Raw genomic sequence first — 16,178 nt, 5'->3', positions numbered from 1 at the left:
ACCCTGCCAAGGACTGTCTGGGGGGATACATTCCTTCCTTGATTCTTCCCTGATCGTTGAAGAGGCTCTTTGTTGTGATGAGGCTTATCCACAGCCCCAGAGACTAGTGAGAGTCCACCTACACTTCTTTTTTTTAAGCGTATACACGTGCTATTCTTTCTCAGGTTCTTTTCCCATTTAGATTATTACAGAATACTGAGCAGAGTTCCCTGTGCTATACAGTAGATCCTTGTTGGTCCGGCCATACTTCTGGTTCCTATCACTAGAGACTTCTTCCTTTTGGAAGAAGATGATATCCATGAGCTGGGACTTTGGAGCCCATAGACCTGGGTTTGAACTCCAGTTTTCTTGGTCGGTAACCTCAGGAATTCAGGGGCATTTGAAAAAGGAAAGATACGTGATTTGGAAGAGAGGGGCCCTGGGTTGAGCAAAAGGAAGACAAGAAGGAATAATAATGGTCCCCAAGTCCCCAGTCTCTCCGTCCTCCACTCTGTATCTGAATGAGGATGAAGATCATTCTGCAGGCATGCTTGAGGATGAAATGAGTTAATTCTTGTAAAATGTTTAAGATAGTCCCTGTACAACACTGACTTTCTGTAAATGGTGCTCCATAAGTCTGGTGGGGACACATAGCATACCTACTGCACCCCACTTGCTTATCCTGCTGGGATGGGCCCATGCCAGCCTGAAGGAGGAGCTCCTCTTTTTCACGAAATCCCCGCTGCCCTCCCTCTAGCCTCTGCAGCCTCACTGGTAGAAGCAGCAGAGCTAGAAACTCTGTGTAGGTCAGGGCCTTCCCCTGCTCCTTCCAGAGTCCATCCTTTCCCCCTCAAGAACAGGAGAATTCTGTTAATTCAGTGCACGTCCCCACTGTCCCTGGAATCCTGGCTTCTGGAATCCAAGATGAGCTTTCCGCGCGCTAGCACCTACCGCCTCTGCAGGCCTTTACCCTTCCCTCTGCTTGCCTGAAGGCAGAAAGCACGGCTGTAAGGGCAGGAGCAGTCCTCTCCTGCCTGTTGGGACAGGGTCTGGAAAGCAGGCCGAGACAGGAGACTGGAGCACCCCCTTCTGCAGGGAAGAGCGGGAGCCTGGTTCCAGCAGCACCTTGGCATCCCGCCCTGCTGGAGGAACTGGTTTCCAGGGCCTGACTCCCAGCCCCACCTGCTGGAGGGGTCCTGGGGGCTGGGCCCGAGGATCTGGTCTGTGTTTCTTGGAGTAGTTTACTTTTTCCTCCGCCTTTGGCGAAAGTACCTATTATCTGTGCATCTCCTGGCCTTTTACAAAGCTAATTAAGCCCTAGAGGCAGAGTTTTGGGGCCTAGGTTTCTTTCCCAACTGAAGAGTTGTTTTTAGGTGCTCTGGGAGCTTAATTGACTTGCTCAAGGGGTGCCCATTGGTTCTGGGGGCTGAGGTGGGGGAGGGTGAAGGACCCTGAACCTCTTCCCTCTTGCAGCCACCCTCCCACCTCCTGAATGTCCTAATAATTCAAAGATCCTTGCCATCTCTTTGTTCTAGAAGCCTGAAGTCTCCTCCCGAGTTTCTTGAAATTCGTAGGTGAGGGTTCAACGAAAGACTGTGTGGAGTGTAAGTCCTTATTTATCAGTTTTGTCCCAGAAGGCAGAGATGTTCTAGAAGGCGTTTATTCCTAGCACCCTAGTAGCATATCTGGTATAGTTCTGGAGGAAACCAGCGATTGTATGGGGTACCTGCCCTTAGACAGGTGCTGTGTTGGACTTTCAAAGCCACCAGGTAATGCCAGTTGACCTGGAGATATAAGTGGATTGTTGGAACGTGGCAGAGTTGATTGGGATGCACAGGTTGGGGATGGAGTATGGTTGCTGACTTCCTTGGAGCCTGTCGGCTTGAGAAGATAGTTGCAATGAAAAAGTTGAGAGTTATGTTTTATTCAGGAGAAATTTCTAGGACTTAAGCTTGGGAGGCGGCATCTCAAGTAATCCTGAGAGAACTGCTTGGAGGTGGGGGGAAGAGGCAGATTGTATAGAAGTTTGCAACAGAGGGCAGGTAGTCTGAACATCAAAAGTATTTTTGTGAATTAAGACCAAATATCTCACATTGAAGAATTTAGTACTTTTCTATATGTGGGAAGATTCAAGAGCCTGGGCTCGCTGAAATCATTCCTTTCATGTGCATCTCAGCTATCTGGGGCGAGTATCCTGAGGACCACATCTCGAGTTCTTTGGGGCTCCCTGTAGGGAGTGGCTGCAACCTGATGGCTGCACAGGTATTCTCCTTCCCGAGTGCCCTGGAGGGCTAGAATCACTGATGACTGTGACATCCTTGGTTATTGATATGGTAGGAAATACTTCATTTCTCAAGTCCAAAGCTTTTTTCTTCTGTCCTTCCTTGGAGAAAGGGCCTTCGTCTTCTGCATCTGTTCAGTGGACACCTAACTTGACTTGGCCTGGCTGTTGTTGTTCGGTATTAGGTCGGTATCGCCTTACAGTTATGTGCCAGATACATTATTAGGTGGTAGTGATAAGACCAAGCTACCTTGTGGGCCCTTGAGGGCCTGCCTTCTGGCCCGGGGAGGGGGAGCAGTGCCTTAGTGTAGACCTGGATCAGAGTGGGCTGTCCCCTGTCTACGCTGGTGGGTGCTGGCCACGGCTGCTCGTGCACGTCCACCTCAACCCACTGATGCATTCCACTTGCCTCGTGCCACATGAAACCTCAAGTCCACGAGATTCTTTAGTCCTTGTCAGTTCTGTTAACCACCTGTTACTGTCAGAACTGTCTGTTAACTCTCTCTTGCCTGGTCAGCCTGTCCCAACAGCCAGGGGCAGGGGTAGAGCAGAGACATGTGACCAGACCAGAGCCTTCCTGTGCAGTGATCTGGGAAGGCTGCAGCGAGGACCACACCTACGGATCTGTGCCCTCTCTCTTTCCCACCTGCAGCCTTGGATGTGGGGTAGACCTGCTAAGTTTTGAGTCCCAGGGCTTTGGAAGGGGCACAGTAGAGCAGTTGGCATTCTATTTTTCCAGCCTCTTTCCCAGCCAGCTTTCTGTTTTTATGTCTTAAGCCATCAAGCAATGCATAAAACTTTATGGTTTTACTCTCTTCCTTGCTTACCCAACTCCCTCACTGTATAGATCAAAGGACTCAGATTCCTCGCTTCTCCCAGTCCTCTACTGTGAGGGCCAGTCTTTCCGTCTGTACCCTGATGGACTCCAGCTCCCTTTAATTTATCCTGCCCTGACTGATTAGAACAGCGCATAGTAGACCCTCAAGGATGTTTGAATGAATGAAGACATCTTGTCTGCTCTCCTCATAGGAGTTCATTGTGTGCAAGCACGTGATAACATCCTTCATTTGATGTGCAAAGCACCTCTCAAGGGTCGACATCAATGCCCCCACTTTTCACAGGAGGAAGAGTCTGGGGCCCAGGCAGGTAAAGACCCTTGCAGGCCCCTAGCTGTTGGGCTACCCTGCAGCATCTGTGGGATACTTAGGTAATGTGGTGAGAGCTTTCAGGATGGGAGCCCTGGGACAGAAGCCAGGGGTGGACACCATCCAGTCACTTGACCTCAGGCAAGAGATTGCCCAACTTGAGTCCTCAGTTTCCTCATCTGGAAACAGGGTATGTGTGTTGGGGGGCCAGGGCGCTGGGATGAATAGAAACTGCCAGGTGCTGCCAGAGTTTCCTCTGAAATGCTCATAGGGCCCTGCTGCACCCATGTCTGTGTATCTCAAGGAGTCTCTTTCTTCTCTGCTTCAGGATGAAGCAGACTGTCCTTTGCCCACAGCCTCCTCCTCCCTCAGGCAGGACCAGAAGGGCTGATCATGCCACATGCCCTTGTACCGCAGTGCCTTTGCACATGCAGTCCCCTCTGCCCAGATTGCGGATGCTCCTTTTGCTTGCTTGGAGGTCAGGTGTCTCTTGACAACTGGGCTCTCGGTTCTTTTCCCAGCACATCTTCCCTGTCCCCCCAACAAGGTAGAATAAACTGCTCCTCTTGCCTGCCTTCCCTCCCTCCCCCCACCTCCTCCCTTCCTTTCCCAAATTTGCTGATTGAATGCCTCCTACGTGCCAGGCATCCGACAGGTTGCTTTAGTTCCGAGACAGCCTCTGGAGCTTACCTCTGTGGATTGAAGATATTTATCTGCTTGTCTCCCCCGCCCAGTCTCTGCCCCAGGTTCCTAGCACCTGGATGATGCTCAGGATCCTGACTGACTGCCCAGCAGCTTGGGTATTAACTTTAAAACCTGTTTGGTGTTGTCTTTGACTTCTTTGAAGTTGGGCCTCTCCCCTCCTTGGTTTTTTTTTTTTTTTTTTTTTTTGGCAGTGTCAGCATTTCTCATCTCAGAAATTGTCTTTTCTTCCATATAACTTTTATTTGGTGCTTTCCACCCCCTCCGGAAGTCACTGATATTTGTGTTGAATCTCCTTTCCCCTGGACTGGAAGCCCCTGGAGAGCGCTTGAAGTCCTATTCTCTCCCACCTGCCTGGAATGAGTCAGGTTCCCGTATGGGAGTGGGTGGCAGGAAGCAGGGGTTGTTGCACTTCAGAGGTCTGGGAACTGACGGAGTCCCTCTTCTATGAAAGCCTGAAAAATAGTGAGGTCTGTCCAGACTGTGAGTTTGAGACCAGTCTCCTCGGCACTAATCTTTGTGGTTGGCTCTTTCCTTGGACGTCCCAGACCACCTGCCTTCTTCAAAGAGAAGGGCCAACAAAAGAACAATAAAAATACCGGAAACACCATGTCTTAGCTGTCCCCGTTTTCTTCAGGACCCTGTTTTACAGCCTAATAAATTGATGCAGAACCTGCTTTGGGCCATTTTTCCTGGAGGTGGTCATTGTCCCTTTGGAAAGCTGGCGCCTGCCTGGAGGATTGATCATTAACAAACTCAGGCATGGTCTGGGTAGTAAAGGCAAGTAACCCAGGGATTGGGCTTGCGCTAGGAAGGGGGATGTTAAGGGCCTTTACAGTAGTTGGACTAAGGGTGGGTTCTGTAGCAGGAAGCTGAGGTATGAGGCAGTGCCCTCCTTTCAGGAGAATTCCTGTTATGGGGGAGTCCTCAAGGGTTCCCCTTCCCTGGTTTTTGTCTCCTTGCTTTCCAACAAAAGCGCGTCTGAGTACCTACATCGTGGCTGGTGTAGCTTGGCTGGGAGCTACACAGGGGTTTACAGTCCCATTCCTGGGATTTAATTTCGACGATTAAACAGCTGCCACTCATGGGGACGTGGGCCTTGGTTCTGATTTAGTCCCATGACCTGGACTCAAGTCCTGCTCACTGCTTGAAAGCTGTGTGAGATTTAAATTGGCTCATCTCTGAGCCTGTTTTCCCTTCCAGAGGTTGGTGATGAGGAGGTAGTCCCTGCTTCTGCTTGTTACAATTAGAAAGAGTGCGTATAGAAGCGCTTGATACTTACTTGGTGCTTATAGTGGTTGGTCCCCAGCTCTTTTCCATCGAGCACGATCTGCAGCAGCCAGTGCGGCACTGAGAACCTAGAATAGTAAATATTTGGCCACAGAATTGCAGTGTTTGCGAGCCTCGGTTTGCTCATCTATAAAATGGGAATACTAACTCATCAGGTTGCTGAGTGTAGAAAATGAAATCATAGGAGGGAGGTGCTGGGTATATCCTGGGACAGGATATTCTTATTTCCCATTACTCACTCAGTAAGTTTTAAGGAGATATTAACTGGTGTAGATCAGGTTAGTGCACGTAGTATAATAATCCAGAAATTTTTTACAGTGGGAGAGCAGAGGAGTGGGGAAGATTCCACACTTGGGCTTGGGGATCTGGAGAGGTTTCTGGGAGGTAGTGTCACCTGCTTCATCAGAAGGAGACCTGAGGGGTGGGGGAAGCCTGGAGACGTGGTCCTTCCCCAGCATCCTGTTCCTTTAAGCCTGGGCTTCCAGCTTCTCCACCAGGAGGTGAGACTCTGCAGAGAGCTGCTTGGAAAGCTTCATCTTCCCCCTCCCCCAAACTCTGGGGGTGTGAAGATGAACTGGTGTAACTATAGCTTGGTGTTTTGGTGTCTGTGAGAAAAGCAGAATTGGCTCAAGCTGCTTTCTCAGTTAAGGGGATTTAAGAAGGAAAAAAAAAAAATTAATCCAACCCTGGTGATCAATCTGACACCTTCCCTTTGAGCCCCAGATGGCTGATTGGGGTGGAAAGTTGGCCACTGCTGCTGTTGGAGAATGGAATGGTGCCTCTGTCTCTCTCTCTACTGAAAATGATGGCTTTCTGTACGCGCATGCACACTATTTATAAAGCCTGCCTGCCTGGTTTGGTTTTTTGGAGGATATTTCAATATTCCCAGAAGGTTCCTGTTGGTTAAATGTCATTCTTGGAGGTGTCATGTTAACAGGGCTGGAAACCAGGTCTGTCTGCCGTGGTTCCGTCTTCCCTCCCTCTTCTCCCCTTGCTGAAGTCCCTGGCCTGGAGACTTCGAGGGAGACATCTCAAAGCAGGTTGGAGACCCAGGTTTTTGTCTCCGCCTGCCTTAAGTCTGGTGTCCTTTGTCTTTTAAAGACAACTTTAGGGGAAGTTTGGAAAGTGAAAGGAAAACATTCACTCTACCATTATCTTATCACAACTTCTAGACTTGGACAAAATGCTGTCCGGGTCTGAGCATGTGTTTGTGGTCTGCCACTTTTTCTATTGATAAGCGTGTTTCCACTTACTCCTAATTATCCTCTAATGGCTGGCTTTATTTAACTCTTCCTCTGTTACTGGATATTCCTTCCTGTCCTCCCCCTCCGCACCCCGCCATCATATATGACACTGCAGCGAACATCTTCGCATTTCATTCTGGATGGTTTCCTTGGAATAAATTCCCAGAAGTGGAATCACTAGGTCAGAAAGTATGAGCCTCTCCTTTCAAGATCCTTGTGTCCCTTTGCCAGATTATTTTCCAAAGCATCACCTTGATGTGTGCTGATGCTCGAATAGACAAATGGCTATTCTAACTGCACTTTTACTTGGACTGGGGATTATAAAACAAGTATTTAAAGGAAGGTCTCTCTTTGCCCTAGATGAAAAATTTTAAAACCCAGACTTTCCTACTTTTTGTACTAACTACCAAGTCCAGCTGCGATGTGCTCGCTCGCCAAGGGGAGCGTGGTGTGAGTCCTTTCTGTCCCCTGACGGCCAGGGATTCTCAGCCGCCCAGGAGAGAGCAAAGACGGGGGCTGGAGGGAACAAAGGTAGAGCGGGCGTGACCTCGTGTTGCCGCCTGAGTTGCCCGTTCCCTGGGGGATGGAGGAAGACCAGGAGAGCTGCGACCCGAGAGTGGGCACAGCCGGTGCTTCCTCTGTACAAGAAGGCTCTGGGAGTGCCCTGGTTCGTCTTTCTGTTCAACAGTATGTATGGGGCCTCATGGGCACCAGGCTCAGTGGGGATGGGGAGATGGATGAGAGCCAGCAGTCTCTCCAGGCAGACAGAATCACACAGGGAGTTTCTATAGGATGTGACAGATGGCTGGAGACGGTGCCATGGATGATCAGGGCCGGAGTGACAAGCTCTGCCGTCCTTTTGTTCTTCGGAGTTTCGACTCCCTACTCCCTTCTCCCTTCCCTGTGCGACGGGGGCTTCCCTTACCAAGCAGGAAGGTTGCTCAGATCAACAAGTATCCCTGCCTTGTCCAGTGTTTGTTCTCAGCCGGCTTGCGACTGCATGGAATTCCCATGCTGGGAAGGCATGTTGGAAGCCAGCACCCCAGTCCCTACTGGGATACAGCCAGTGACGGGGTGCTCACTACCTAATGAGGCGCTACTACTCCAGAGTCGTCTCTACTACTCCAGAGACTTTCTCTCTAGAGCCTTTGAAGGTCCTTTTTACGAAGGATCTAAAGAAAAATGTAAGGCTATAGAATATTTGTCTAGGGGAGCAGGATTAGAGGTTTCAGGCCCCAAGTCCCACCGATTTAACAATCTACTTAACAAATCTTTTAGTTTTTTGAGGACCTCAGCTCTTGGTCACACTGCGACATATATAGAAGGGTTCTTACACCCTTTTCCTTGTGGGTCTGCAAAGTGGAACGTCCTTTTTATTCACTGCTTCTCCACGGAGTTTGTGCTACATGGTATGTCCTCAGGAAAGCTTTTTTGGGTGTGTCACACACGTTGTGTTGGTGTGGTTTGTCATGATGTGGTCACCCACCCCACCCTCACCAGAGAACCAAGTGATCCTGTTGCCCCTTGGAGACTGGGTCTAGGGTTACATGTTGGGCTGGGTGCTCTTTTCCTTCTCTTTGAGAACTCCTGGGAAGAGCCCTCAAATAGGGGAAATTTGGGTGCTGGCCCTAACTCTGCTCCTTATTAACTGGCTGGCAAGGCCTCTCCCACCCCACATATTCCATCTTGGCCCCTCTGGTACCTTCCAAGCCTAGAAAGTGAAAATCCCAGAGTTCATGCTTGCCTGCTGCCCTGAGTTTCAGGGAAACTTAGTTATCTTGACCCTAAGGAGCATCCGCTTAAGACCTCTGCACAGAGGCAGTGGGCAGCCTGCAGCCATGGGGGAAGGGGGCAATCTGAACCTTCGCTCTTTTGCACAGGACCCCAGGGGACTTGACTTTGGCCGTCAGAAACCAGCACACAGCAGGCTTTGGTGTGGTCATCTCCCCCACCCCCAACCTCTTCCTGGCTGGGGAGCAGGGAAGCCTTGAGTCAGGAGAGAACTGTGCAACCTACAGACCATGCAGGCAGGAGGGAGGGTCATAGGACCCTGCTCCCAGCTGCCTTCCATTGTCTGACCGGCAATGACCGCAGCCCCCACCCCCAGGTCCTCTTTTTGAGAATAAACATATCAACAGGATTGATTACCCGATTGGCCCCTGGGCAGCTGGCTCTGGCCTGCATCTGGAGCCGATTTCTCTGCTGTCACACACCCATTGTCTTGGATTGTTCACTTCCACAAATCAGAGGTTGGCTTCACTGCCCTCACCCTACCACGACCCCCAGATGCTTGTTTGTCGGTCGAATGAACACTTCCTGCTCAATGAAGGGGAAAAAAAGCCTGAAGCACACGTGGGCAGCCCTCAGTCCCTACTCTGTTCTGTTGTAGACAGGATGTTCCCATCCCAGCCCCTCCCTGGCCTCCGCCCGCTCTGGGCCTGCCTTTCCAAAGTGGATTCAGAGTGGAGGAGATGTTTCCAGGAAGCTGGGCTGTCAACCCCTCTCCTCCCAACAGAAGGGACACCCAGAGGCTTCAGCTGTACACTGTCCCCAAGTGGGACCAGCCAGTCATGAGCCCTGGCACCCCGGGCATGGGGGTTGGTCTGGTCTGAACGCTGGGCTCAGGATCTGTGATGTCATGATGGGACAGCCTAGGGGCACAGGGACGGTCGTCTCTTGGTTTGCTTGGGGTGGGGTCTGTGAAGGGGTGAATGGAAAGGGTTCTCAGGTGCTCTGTGAAATCCTGCCTGTTCTTCCAGGCGCACCGCAAGCTTCACCCTCCTTGGAAAAGGAAGCCCCCTCTGACCACTTGCCCCAAACACTCTCCCTTTCCTTTGAAATACTGCAAAGTTCAGAGCTGGCGGTGTGTGCCGAAGCCCTTTTTCCTGTGGGCTGCCGCTTTGTTGCACAAGAATGAGGAAGGCCGATTGGCCAGTGAGAGCTGGAGAGAAGCAGTTGGTTTAGGCTAAGACAGATGTGTCCAGAGCCTCCACCAGCGGCGGGGGGAGGTCTGGCTGCTGTAGGTGTGAGGCTGCAGAACCTGGGCTGTGGGAGCATGACACCAGGGCTGTGTTTGTGCCCCTGTTGCTTTCTCATAGTGACAGTAACTTGGCCCGTTCTCTAGCTGCAGACCTGTGTGTGCACCAGACACGGGAGTAGGGGTGGAGGTGGCCTAGAAGGGTTCAAGGTAGTTGGGCTGCTTTCCACAGCCCACTGATTTGTAGCTCCCTCCCTGAGCAATTGTGGTGATGGTGGGTATGACACGGCGGTCACGTCTTAGTCTTGTGGCTATGTGTCTGGCTCGTGTGTTCCTGATGAAAGTTCTTCAGAGTAGCCTCAATTTGGGGCTCGTGTTGGTACGGTCCTTAGAGTTTTCCAAGCCCTCGGCCTCTCCTGTCCTTCATGAGCCCCACAACAGCCCCACAGATTAGGCAGGGTGCTTATCTTCCTTCACTTGGCCCCTACGCCCCCCAGGGCCTGGGAATCCAGTAGGGGTTGGACCCAGCTTTGCCCTCCAGGTTCTCCACACCACCTTGCTGCTTTCTGGCTATTGTTCATAAGCAGAGCGCGTTCCCAGCTCAGCCCTTCCCACCCCTTCGCGTGAATATTTCCAGCCTAAGAGGACCTTGGTTCTCACTCAGAGCTGTTGGTGGGTTTCTGCCTTGAGCCCGGGCTGCCCAGGGCCAGGCTGTCCCTCTGCTGCCCCCTTCTGGGGTGGCCCGTTCTCTCCCTGTGCCTGTCCCCTCCTTGCTTTCCCGGCAGAGTCTCGGCCTTGGTGTTGTCACTAGTCACTAGTCGTTGTTGGGGGAAATAGACCCTAGCACATGTGACTTGGGAGACCTGTGAAGCTGCTCGAGGCCCTGGAGAGATGAGGGTGGGGACCTGGCTCCTTCTAGCTGCCATCAGCACTCAGTGCAGAGACCCAGACTCACAGGCAGACAGGCTCACCTTGCCCTGCCTGTCACACGTTACAGGCGTTTCAGTTGTCTGACGGACTAGCCAGTGAAAACACCGTTAAGGGGAGGAATGCTCCTCTTCCCAGGAGAGGAACAGGCTGGACCCGATACCCGGCCTTCCTTCCGACTCCCATCAGGGATGCTGCCCGCTCCAGGCCCGCTTTTCCACTTAGCTCTTGTTCTCCCCAAGGTCTGGACTAGTACTTTGTAGATGGCATCAGGGAACCACTTACCCCAATTAAAACAGCCAGAGCGGGGTGGGAGGAAATGGGCTGGAGTGTACTGGGACTGTGTTAGCTAATGCAAGGAGTGCTTTTTAAAAGGCAGGTAGAAAACTTTTTTTCTCTTTGTAGATTAATTAAAGCCCCCTCTTCAAATGAACCTCTGGAAGGTGTGTCAATGGGCCCTGTTTTCCTGTGGATACCCAACTCTATGCAAACTAACCCCCCTCCACCAGAAAAAAACCTCCATACTCTCAATGCCTTTTGAATTTTCTGTGAAAGGTGACCAAGTGTTTTTTAAAAGAGCTCCCCCTCTGTGATAAATGCCAGGTAGTGACTGAGCCTGCAGCCCCCCGGGGAGCGTGAAGAAAGCCGGGCTGAGCATTGAAGAATGGGCGGAGAGAGGGTAGAAGGCTGGCCGTACCTCCCCGAAGTCCCCGTGGCCTGCTGGCAGCAGCAGGCACAGAGCTGGGCATCTCGTCAGAGCCAGGCAGATGGCGTTCACCTGCTCGGGACGCACTCCCTCGTGCTGGGGCCCTTGGAGTTGCCGGGATAATAACAGACAGCTGCCAGCTCCAGGCCGAGGTCTGCGGGCATTCAAAAGCTTGGAAGTGTGCGGGGAGAAGAAGCCGCCCTCGCTAGCTCGCTCAGGGCCTCCCCTCCCGCCTCAGCTCGCCTTTTGTTTTGAGATTTGTGCCCCCTCCCTCCTGCACCAACATCCGAGCAACAAGAGCGTTTTAATAGAGGACAGTTCTGTTTTGGAAACGACAAGAAAGCGCCTCGTCGAGTGTGACCTGGCCTCTCCTTTGTCCAGCCTACCCTGCTTTGTGTGCGCCTGCAATGGGTTTTGTTCCAAGGGGCAAAGGAGTTGGACATGGATTTGGTGTGTTCCTGGGGTTTTCTTTCTTTTTCTTTTTCTTGGCAGCGGCTAAAGCTTTGGGTTATGTCTGAGCACAGGGCATTTGGGGATCTGGGGATTTTCGGGACCACTCCAGGGTCTTTGAGTGACCGTGTGGTGTCAGAAACAGTGAGCAGCAGAAAAGGCAACTTTCCCTCTGCCTGGCGTTTTCTCAGCGCATTGTGTACATGTGGAAGGGACAGATAATTTCTCAGAGTGCGATGGGCCTCGCATCCTAGTAGGGACATTTCCCAAGGTATCAATGAAGCTCAAGGCTGACTGTTTTGAGAACCAGCTTCATTTCCTTTCTCTATCTGTAGAAAAAGGGTGCTGGTGCTTCCCTGGTTATCTGGTTACCACATCGTGGCTAAAGTCTGTGCAGGCCAGTGTTGAGTCCCTCTGGCCTGTCTCAGCAGCAGCATCTGCTCTCATTAGGTTACTTGCAAAAAAATGTGTCTTGTGTGGAGGCAGCTCAGTTTGATGGGGTCTGGTAGAAATTTTATAACCTCCCTCTATATAGAACTCATGCCTCACTTGTTCAGGCCAAGCTTGGGAGGCAGGTTTGCTCAGCAAAGTAGAGTGTCAATAAGATGAGGAAGTCTATTTGATGGTCCTACGCTGCTGGAAGTTGGCATGCTTCATGGGCTTAGATGCCCTGTGTGTGCCTCGTCCAGCCCATCAGAGGGTGGTATAACTTTGTTACAGTGGTAATCAGACCAGCTTTTTATCTCTTATCCCTAATCATTCCAAACCAGTGGGATTTTTCAATACAACCACTGGCAGAGATTGCCTTTTCCTTAGGGGGAATGGCCATTTTTCAGCTGTGCCACACAGCTTATGGGGTCTTAGTTCCCCCACCAGGGATTGAGCCTGGGCCCCATGAATGAAAGCATGGAGTCCAAACCACTGGCCTGCCAGGAAATTCCCTTTCTTTGGCATTATTAATTTTCAGAGCAGACCTACCAGTGAATTCCTGCCCTTCTGATCAGTGGCCTGTCCTGCTCTTCCGTTGTTTTAACTGCTGATGAGCAGCTCTGGGGAGGGAGGAGATGTGCTTTAAAATATTGCTTAGCTTATTCTGTACACACCAGCAATTCAGAGATAAATGAAGGCAGGGTCTCTGTCCTCAAGGAGCCCACCAAGGAGACAAACCGCACTGAACACAGTACAGTGGGGCTGGACCCAGGCAGGGTCCCAGCCAGGCTGCATTGGGCGTGGAGGATGGGGAAGACTGGTTGGTTCTGTAGGGCTGAGGAGATGCAGGGTGAGTATAAAAGCTGGTCGAAGAGGTGATGACTTAGGAGTGGAGAGTGGGTATTTGCTGGACAGCCAGGAGGGTGGGGAAGCAATTATCCTCAAAGGAGGCAGTGTGCCCTCAGGTTCTAGGCCAAAAAAGCAGGAGGAGAAGGATGTGATGGGGGTGTAGGGTGCCCCGAGTTAGCGGGGCCAGTGTGGCCTCTTGAAGCCTGAATTTCTCTCCTCCTGGGGGCTGTGGGGACAGGGAGCGGCTGGAATCCTGAGTCTTCATTGTTTCACCATTAGAGGCCTCAGGTTGAGTGTCAAGGTCAGTAATGGTGGTGGGCCGCAGTGGAAGAGCCTGTGGGTGTCAGCTAAATACCAGCTCTGCCAGCAACCGCTATGTGACCCTCGGTAAGCTAAGCCTCAGTTTACCGCACTGTGGAATGGATCTTCTAAAGTATTTACATCTTGGGGTTGGTGTGAGAAGTGCTCGGCACGTGGAAGCACCCAGTAACAGGGCACCATGGTTATCATCTATGTAACGAAACTCCCAGCAACTGTTCTTACGCAGTGTCAGGGGGCTGGCCTCACTCTGCCCTGCCCCTGTCTTTCCCATTCATCTCAGGGATCACCCAGGCTCGGGGTGAACCTGGTCAGTGAGGCCTCACTGTGGCCATGGCACTTTCCCTCTGTTACACAGTCTGGTTTCAAATAACCTGATGTTTGCCGATAATGAGCTGGGTGTCTTGGCCTGAAACTCTATGCCTGTTTGGACCTGTAGCTCTCCCCGGGTCCTCCAGTGGTGGCACATGGCCGGCACCAGGCTAGAGCTTATCACATGCCCAGGTGTGCTTTATCATGTTCCTCCCATTCTCTCCCTGAGCTCTGCCTCCTTGGGGAGGCTCTTGGGGTTCCATGCAGGCAAGACTTAGTCCAGCCCTGGGAGGGCTTCCCATCCAGTAGAAGGAATAAGAAAGGAACCCAGGAGCTGCCGACCTGGATAGTAGGGGGAGTCTGGGAAGGGCTCCTGAGGAACATGGCATTTCCATGGGACCCTGAGGTTAGGGAGTTTGCACACATGAGAAAGATGGAAGGGTATCTTGGTGGAAGATGAGATATAAATAGATGAAAGAGAGGAAACAGCTATCAGGCAAGAGTGACTGGCCTTGGGACAAAACTGGCAGAGAAGGGGCTTCCTGGGCAGTTCATAGGTTAAGATTTCAGTGCAGGAGGCGCAGGTTTGATCCCTGGTTAGGGAACTAAGATCTCACATGCCACATGGTGCAGGCCAAAAAAAAAAAAGGATAAAGCTGGGAGAGAAAAGTCTGCTAGATGGAAAACCAGATAGTAATGACCCTCTTTGAGCCTTGAAACCAAGTGAGAGTTTCCTTCTACCTATGGCCCATCCTTCATAAAAACATCCAAACTTGAGTCCTCTTGCTGCTTCTCTGTGACTCCCAATTGCCCAGCCTGCAAAGGAAGCCAGTGGCTTCCAGCTTGAAGCTTTTTTTATGTGTCCAGGAGCATTCCGAGGGTAAAGCGTCTGCCTGCAATGCAAGAGACCCAGGTTCGATCCCTGGGTTGGGAAGATCCCCTGGAGAAGGAAATGGCAACCCACTCCAGTACTCTTGCCTGGAAAATCCCATGGACAGAGGAACCTGGCGGGCTTATAGTCCATGAGGTTGCAAAGAGTCGGACACGACTGAGCAACTTCACTTTCACTTTCAGGAACATTCCATGGACCCGTGACTGCTCACCAAAGTAACTTTCTGCTCTCCTAACTGGATCTAATTTGCTGTTCCTCGGCCATGACATCTGATAATAGGAAATTTACTATTTATTGAATGTCTCTCGTGTGCTGCCTGCCGTGTTAGGCAGGTGCTGTGACCCCGTTGACTAGGGAAGGGAGGCACTGGAGAACCAGTGACATTGGCAAGGGAAGGGCTTGGGTCTGTGCTGGGTAATTCACATCTCCTGAATCTCTTGATTCCTCATAAGGACCTTGGGGAGTAAGGTAGCAGTTTCCCTCTTACCCAGTTAACAGCCTGACGTCTCTCAGCGTGCAGATGTAATCAGAACTGGGATTTGTTACCTCTAGCCGTGCACCCCGTGCTGCACCTCCCGCTAGACGTGCTTGGCCCAGACTTCTGTCTCTTGCGGTGCATGTACTGGCTTGCGAGTGCTCCTCTGAGAGTGACACCAGGTCCCAGGCATCCTCGCCCCTGCATAGGGGTGGTGGTATGGGTTTTTCTGTATCAGCCTCTCTTCAGTTGTTATAGCGGATCAAGGCTCATCTCAGCAGAGGACAGCTCAGCCTTCAGTCCAGGCCCAGGGCTTGTTCTGATGTGTGAGGACCAGTCTGTTCTCTGAGAGCGTCCCCAAAGCTCAGCTTTCAACCTTGCACCAACAGTATTCTCTATTAGTAGAATGTCCTGGGGACTGTCTCCAGCGACCCCTCTGGGACTCTGCTCTTCTGCCTCTGCCTCTGGCTGCCTGCTATTCACACGGCCTCTGCACAAACTGACCTTCCGCGTGGAATGACCTGGCTTTCTGAAGCACCCCCCAACACACACCTGCTGAACTCTTTTCCCACCTTGCTTCCTAAGCCCTCATACAGCCCTTTTCCTCAGAAAGGCCTCTTCAGCTCCCCTATGTGACAATAGCTAGCCCTGGGCCCACATGTCTGGTGCCCATTTGGAATGTGTATTTCTTGCTCCTCAGAGGAAACCGACTCTGGAACTCTCTAATTTCTCCTAACTCAGGAAATTGAGGCACTGCTCCTGGTTTCTGGAAGGCAAGTGGGTGGGTGACTGGTTCAAGGTCCCTGAAGTCGGGTGGAGTCATTGTTCCTGGCTCCCAGCTCCACACAGCAGTTTTACTGCCTGTTGTTACCAGAAGCCGCAGGTCAGAGCCCTCCCCACTTTCCGTGCCTTCTGTCACCTGGCTCCTGCACACCTGACCACGCCCTCGCCTGGTTATATTCAGATCTCAGCCCTGCCTGGGCATCCTGTGCAGGCTCAGGGCTGCCCCCTCCCTCCTCGGCTGCCCTTTCCAGGCTTCCCCTTGCCTGAGATGCCATCTTCTTTCTCCTTTGCTCTTGTCTACATCGTCATTCGTGGAGCAAACATCTTGGAGGCAGTGCTGTCTGATAGGAATGCAGTGGGAGCCAGACATGTCATCTTAAATGTTCTGGTAGGCACATGAAAAAGGCATAAAGAAACAG

General features: G+C 51.7%; 1 protein-coding gene across 10 annotated transcripts in view; it reads left to right on the top strand.

Moving 5' to 3' along the window:
* Positions 1–16,178, top strand: part of SSBP3 (single stranded DNA binding protein 3) — a 165,889-nt gene that overhangs the window by 77,903 nt on the left and 71,808 nt on the right. For 2 of the 10 annotated variants that reach the window (XM_042248444.2, XM_042248428.2), the window contains exon 1: positions 1–16,178. This exon is cut by the window's left edge and continues 12,014 nt beyond it. The exons of the other annotated variants lie outside the window; for them this stretch is intronic. The gene's annotated coding sequence lies outside the window, so the exon portion shown is untranslated. 10 annotated transcript variants of the gene reach the window in all.

This window comes from Ovis aries, chromosome 1, assembly GCF_016772045.2.
Source record: "Ovis aries strain OAR_USU_Benz2616 breed Rambouillet chromosome 1, ARS-UI_Ramb_v3.0, whole genome shotgun sequence".
NCBI classification, from domain to species: domain Eukaryota; kingdom Metazoa; phylum Chordata; class Mammalia; order Artiodactyla; family Bovidae; genus Ovis; species Ovis aries.
The sequence above is the reverse complement of the archived record's forward strand: the minus strand, read 5'-3'. Positions and strand labels throughout refer to the sequence as shown.